Source organism: Trichosurus vulpecula, chromosome 1 (assembly GCF_011100635.1).
Source record: "Trichosurus vulpecula isolate mTriVul1 chromosome 1, mTriVul1.pri, whole genome shotgun sequence".
Classification (NCBI taxonomy): domain Eukaryota; kingdom Metazoa; phylum Chordata; class Mammalia; order Diprotodontia; family Phalangeridae; genus Trichosurus; species Trichosurus vulpecula.
The window spans coordinates 209,752,035-209,758,401 of record NC_050573.1 but is presented as its reverse complement, the minus strand read 5'-3'; the positions used below and the strand labels follow the sequence as shown (position 1 = coordinate 209,758,401).

Sequence of the window (6,367 nt, the reverse complement as noted above, 5' to 3'; positions counted from 1 at the left end):
TGTTGCTTAATTCCTCCCCCCTGGTGTGCCTGAGGTAGGAAGTAACTGTAGCTGGAAGCAGCCCCGAGCTGCCCCACTTCCATATCCCTGGGTCTGGGGCTGATCACACACTTCTTTCACTCTGTTCTAGCAGTTCTACCCACTATTCTTCTCTGTTGTCTTTGGTGTTTGTGGGTTGAGAATCTGATCACTTCCACAGCTCACTGATTCAGGTTGTTAGGGCCTGTTCTGCCTGCCTCCTAGTCTGGTTAGTCCTGGCTCAGCCCACACTGGGCTCTGCTCCACTCCCAGGTCCATGCGATAGAGCCTTTCCTGTGACCAACCAGGCTTTGTTGGGCTGGAGCCCTGCTTCCCTCTCTTATTTTGTGCATTCTGCAGCTCTAGAATTTGTTTAGAGCCATTTTTATAGGTATTTAGAGGAACCTGGGAGGAAGCTCGTGCAAGTCCCTGCTTTCCAGCTATCATCTTGGTTCCACCCCCTGCAATAACATTTCTTAAGGAAAAAAAAACAAAAAAAAACAAAAAAAAACTTGTCAAAAATTCAGGTATTTATTTAAAAAGAGGAAAAGTACATGAGATTTAAAGAAAATTTTAACCTATAAGTCTTCTAAATCCTTTTTCAAGTCACAAGAATTAGTAATACTGGCATTAAAATTGTATTTAGAGCAGAGCATACACATGCTTAACATAGATAATTTATATTTAAAATAAGTTAAATAACATTAAAAAAATCTATTCTCTAGTTTAATTGGCCCTGAAATATTTTTCCTCTGGGAAAGAGATGACCTTTGCCTTTTTCTATCAAACTGGTTAATTCTGACCATCCTCTACCCCTACTTTAATGAGTTAGTCTTAAAACTGGGGTTGTTGCAATATTTAAAGTGTTGTTTTTCTGACGTGAAATCTAATAACCTTTGAATATCTATCATTGGTCAGAGGTAATGGTAGTGGAGTTAAAGACTAGATACAACACTGTGTATAAAGATCATAAATCAGAAAGAATATTGAGAAGAGAAAGAAATCAAAGTTTATGGAGTAAAACATTTAAATAATTTTGAATGCAAATAGTACCATCTATAATAAAAGTACAGAAAATTGAAAGATATAGTTCTGACATGTTTTTTAAAATTCAAAAACACTTAGAATTCAGGCCATGAAAATAAATATATAATGAAAAATAGTGAAATAATATGACCCCAATAACAAACTTTTTTAAAAATAATCCCAAATAAAATGAAGTTTCAAAAAATCTCATCTTTAACAAATATATATATATATGCATGTGTGTGTATGTATATATATATGTAGTGACACATATGTGAGTATATATATATATGTGTGTGTGTGTGTGTGTGTGTGTGTGTGTGTATACACACACACACACACACACACACACACATGTCACTACACATTTCAAACACAAATCCCACCATTTCTTCCTTTCAGGTAATTAGACTGCCAAATTTTCACACAATGTACACTTTACTTCTCCATAGCATCTAGGTCTAGTAGCATTAGTTGTTAATCAGAAGTATTACAGAGAATCTGTAGCCACTAGAATGATTTCTATTTTCATCTGCAGCATGTAGATCTAAGCCAGTCAGTTTTTACTTATATACATATATTTCCATCATAAAAAAAAACTTAAGATCCTGATATTCTCTCTTTTACTGTAGTTTGTTTCTTGAAGCTTCTGTATAGTTCAATATATTAAAAAATCTTGATTTTTAAATGAATCTCTTTGGTATTGCTGCATGATGGGTTTAATGTCATATTAATTTAATCATAAAATAACAACTACATTGTATCATATAATGTAATTGACAGCTTTTGGGTAATTTTTCTTAAGCTAACAAAATGCAAGGCTGCAGCAGTGATAAAGAATAGTGGAATACAAAGAAAAAATGAACAAGGAAATAGAATGACTTTTGATCAGTGGTCATTCATTATATTTTTTCTTTCTGGCATATGGAAGAAATTATCTTCTTTGAGTTTCAAATATTCTGTTGTCTCTTGGCTTCTTCAATATAATCTTGAATTGCTGAAATAAGGGCACCAATTGAACTAAAGTTTTTTTCTGGTCTGATGTAGCCAGTAAATATTATACTAAGAATTTCCCCATAGAAATCCTCTTTGAAGGTATATATAATATGTTTCAACAGATTGTTTAGTATTCTTGTAGTATGGGTTCCACCCTGTGCTTAAAACCATCTTATGAACATCTCTATTCCCAACAAAAGCCCAACCATAGTAAATTCCAGTAGGTAAGTCACTTGGAAGATTATCTACTACTTGCTTAGGAAAGTTAGCTGTGGGAATGCCCAGCTGCTTAGAGCCCTGTCCAAAGCCCCTCACCACTATACACTGAAAGAAATAAGTCAGTTGCTTCATCGTGCCTCTTGCTCTGGGGTTGGGGAGCAGCCTGGGCGAAGAGCCCGTGCCTCCATCGAACTCAAAGCAACGGTTCCCCAGGCCACCCGGGAGTGGGGGTAGGGGGGAAGGAGAGGAGGACGGAGGGAGATAGTGAAGGGCCGGGGGGGGGGGGGGCAGTTACCTGGCATGAGCTAACTGTCGGAGACTCGTGGCCAGAGACTCACTCAGCCAGAATGCTTCAAGTGAAGGGTGCAAGACAGAACCTCTGCATGCCACTGACCTAACAGAAGCCGCAATAGCTCCCTTTAGTTAGGGTTTTTGTCATTACATCAAAGCCAACTTAAAACCACCATCTCTGTGTATGCATTTCCCTTTTAGGTGTTTTAATTAAAATGTTGTTCTCAAGAATTATAAGTATCATCTTCCATGTAGGGCTGTAAACAGTTTGCCTGTATTTAATGACCTCTTAGGTATTTTTTTTCCCTTTCCTGTTTACCTTTTTGAGCCTCTCTTGGATCTTGTATTTGAAGATCAAATTTTGCATTGAGCTCTGATCTTTTCATCAGGATAGTCTTGAAGTTCTCCATTTCATTGGATAACTATCTCCTCCCCTGAAAGATTATGTTAAATTTTGCTAGATAGTTTATCCTTGGTTGTAATGCAAACTCCTTTGCCTTCTGGAATATCATATGCTAAGCTCTCTAACTTTTAATGTAGAGACTGAAAGATCCTACATAAACCTTACAGTGGCTCCAAGACATTTGAATTGTTTCTTTCTGCCTACTTGCAGTATTTTCTCCTTGATCTGGCAATTCCTGAATTTGGCTACAATAATTCCTTGGCATTTTCAATTTGTCATTTTCCTTGATGATTTTTTGAAAGATGATGTCCAGGTTCTTCTTTTGATCATGGCTTTCAGGTAAACCAATAATTCTTAAATTATCTCTACTGGATCTATTTTCTAGGTCAGTTGTTTACTCAGTGAGGTATTTTATGTTTTCTTTCATTATTTTCATTCTTTTAATTATGCTTGAATGATTCTTGATGTCTCATACAGTCATTAGCTTCCACTTCCCTAATTCTAGTTTTTAATGAATTATTTCCTCCATTACCATTTTGTAACAACATTGCTACTTGCAGCTGTTTTGGGGGTGTAACACCAATAACACCAGCACACAGGAGGGCTGCTAGGATAGGTTCTTTGATCTGCTTTTCTAAAGGAAAGCAACTTAAATAGGGTCAACAATCTTACTTTAATTAAACACCTATGTGAATGTGTCTGTGTGTATATATACACACACACACATATATATACATACACATATATACATATATGTGTGAGTTCAGGGGAAAAGGTCAGCACCCTGAACTTCAGAGAAAATATAAACAGAAATTACAAGCAGAAATTATAGAAACAGAGCAAATAAAAACAGCTAAGACCAACAGACAAGGCTTCCAATTGTTTGACCAAAAACAACACCTACATAGTTACCAGAGAGAGAAGCAGCAACATCTGGGTTTTCAAAGCCTAAGGGCTCCTTAATGGCTATCCAGAGTCACATGGCTCTATCACATGAATGCTCTTCCCATGAGTGAGTCCCAAAGTAAAATGCTAACCTCCAAGTACACACATACACACACACACACACACACACACACACACACACACATATATGCATATACCTCTTCAGCGGCAGAAGGCATCACAAACCCTTGTGACTCAGGCTCATGTAACTCAAACTTATGAGATTTAGGCTTCATGTGACTTAAGCAGGTCACATGGGCCTGTTAATGGATAGAAAAGATCTTCCCATTAAGCAAAAATATATTAACAATTTACCTTTTTTTCTCCCTTACCATTTGGCCAATTCTACTTTTTGAGGAGTTGCTTTCTTCAGTGTACTTTTTGTTTCCATTTTGTCAATTGTATTTTTACAGCAGTTGTTCACTTTTTCTTTTCCCTCTCTTATTTGACTTCTAAAATCCTTCTTGAGCTCCTCCAAGAAGGCTTTATGGGCTAGAGCCCAGTTTATATTCCCCTTTGAGTTTTCAGATATGGGTATATTGACAATGTTGTCCTCTCCTGAATTTATGTTTTGATCTTCTCTGCCACTAAGATACTTTTCTATATTGATTGTTTTTCTTTCTTGCCTTTTGCTCATACTATTTGCCTTTTATGTGGCTTTTAAATTTGATACCTGCTGAAGGGTCCCAGGCTTCTTGTGCTGCAAGCTAGGGGCTTGGTTACTGATTTTTTTGTGTGCTTTTTCCTCAGGTAATGACAGCTGGATGTTGTAGTGGTCTGGTAGTTTGCCTGCTGCTGAACTGGAGCTGGTGGTGGCTGATGTGTGCCTTGTCTTGCCACTTGCCTATTCCACCACCTCACATCTCAGGAACTCCCGCTAGTCTCCTGAGGAAGGGCTTACTGTTGGCTTGCTGGGATGACTCCCCTCCTGTACTGATTCCTTTCAGTTGCAACAAGAGGAATTTTCCCCATTAATCCCCCTAAACTCCAGAACTAAGAGACTGCTTTACCCAGTATTTGTACAGGCTCCACTATTCCAGAATTTTTCTTAGGGAAATATTCTCTGGGTTTTTCAAGGTCTATAAGTGAGAGTGAGAGCAACATAGTACTTACTCCACCATCTTGGCTCTTGGAAGTTGAAATCAATAGGCTTTTTTAAGAAGTGAATCAAATTATGGCCCCTTTAATTAAAAAGAAATCCAACTGGGAAGGAAAGACCCTTGGGAATGTGGCCTAAAGAGAAACAGTTACTACTGACATTCACTCTTAGACAGAAAGGCCCCCAAAATAACCATTATGTAGACCTTGGGCAGGGACCTATTGTTGTGAAATCAATGAGATCCAGAGTGAATTGGGTTTATGGCTTGTTCTTGAAAAAAGAAATCTAGCTAGTAAACCCTTGATTAACTAGGTAGATTTTGGCCAGCAAAAATTTCTCTTCCTTTGGGCAGAACACTCTCATTGAAGGGGAGAGGAGAGGACAGGACAGGACAGCAGTGGAGAGGATAAGCTGACTTGTGCAACTGGAACTGTTTAGCTGGGTCCCCATTCAGGCAGCTCTGACAACTCACAGGTTGTGGTTCATCCTTTGTTCTTGAAGATGACCATGACATAAGGAACATGATAACTTGACTTGCAGTCGACTTTAATTTGAGTCAGAAAGGCTGTGGAAAGTCATCAGTCTCATTTCCTCCTCCAGATCCATCTAGGACTAGCCACCAGATATTGATCAGGATGACCAGAGGTGGCCTGGGATGCAGTTGAAAGAAGACAGATAGAAGAAAGATTGGGAAAAGAAATGAGGGGTATGCAAGAGAAATTTGAGAGCTTGGAAAAGGAAAGACAAAAATTGACTGAAGAAAACAACTCCTAAAAAATACAATTTACTAAATGGAAAAAGAGGTACAAAAATGCACTTAAGAGAATACCTGCTTAAAAAGTAGAATTAGCAAAACAGCAAGGGAGGCACAAAATTTCACTCAGGAAAATAACTCTTCAAAAGTAGAATTCGCCGAATGGGAAAGGAGGTAAAAAAGCTAACTGAAGAAAACAAGTCATTAAAAATTACAATTGGGCAAGTAGAAGGCAATGATTCTATGAGACAGCAAGTATCAGTCAAACAAAATCAAAAGAATGAAAAAAATAGAAGAAAATAAAAATACCTCATTAGAAAAAAAATAAAACAATTGACCTAGAAAATAGATTGAGGTGAGATAATTTAAGAATTATTGGTCTATTCGAAAGCCATGATCAAAAAAATAACAGCCTGGACAGCATTTTTCAAGAAATTATCAAGGAAAATTGCCCTGTGGTCTTAGAACCAGAGGGTAAACTACTCATTGAAACACCCACAGATTATCTCCTGAATAAGATCACACAATGAAAACTCCAAGGGATAGTATAGCCAAATTGCTGAATTTGTCAGAAAGACACAATATAAGTATCACAGAACCACAGTGAGGATTACAC

At 37.6% G+C, this 6,367-nt stretch overlaps 1 pseudogene; it reads right to left on the bottom strand.

The window, feature by feature from the left end:
• Positions 1–1,932: 1,932 nt before the first annotated feature.
• Positions 1,933–2,391, bottom strand: LOC118842136 (annotated as a pseudogene).
• Between the last annotated feature and the right edge of the window lie 3,976 nt (positions 2,392–6,367).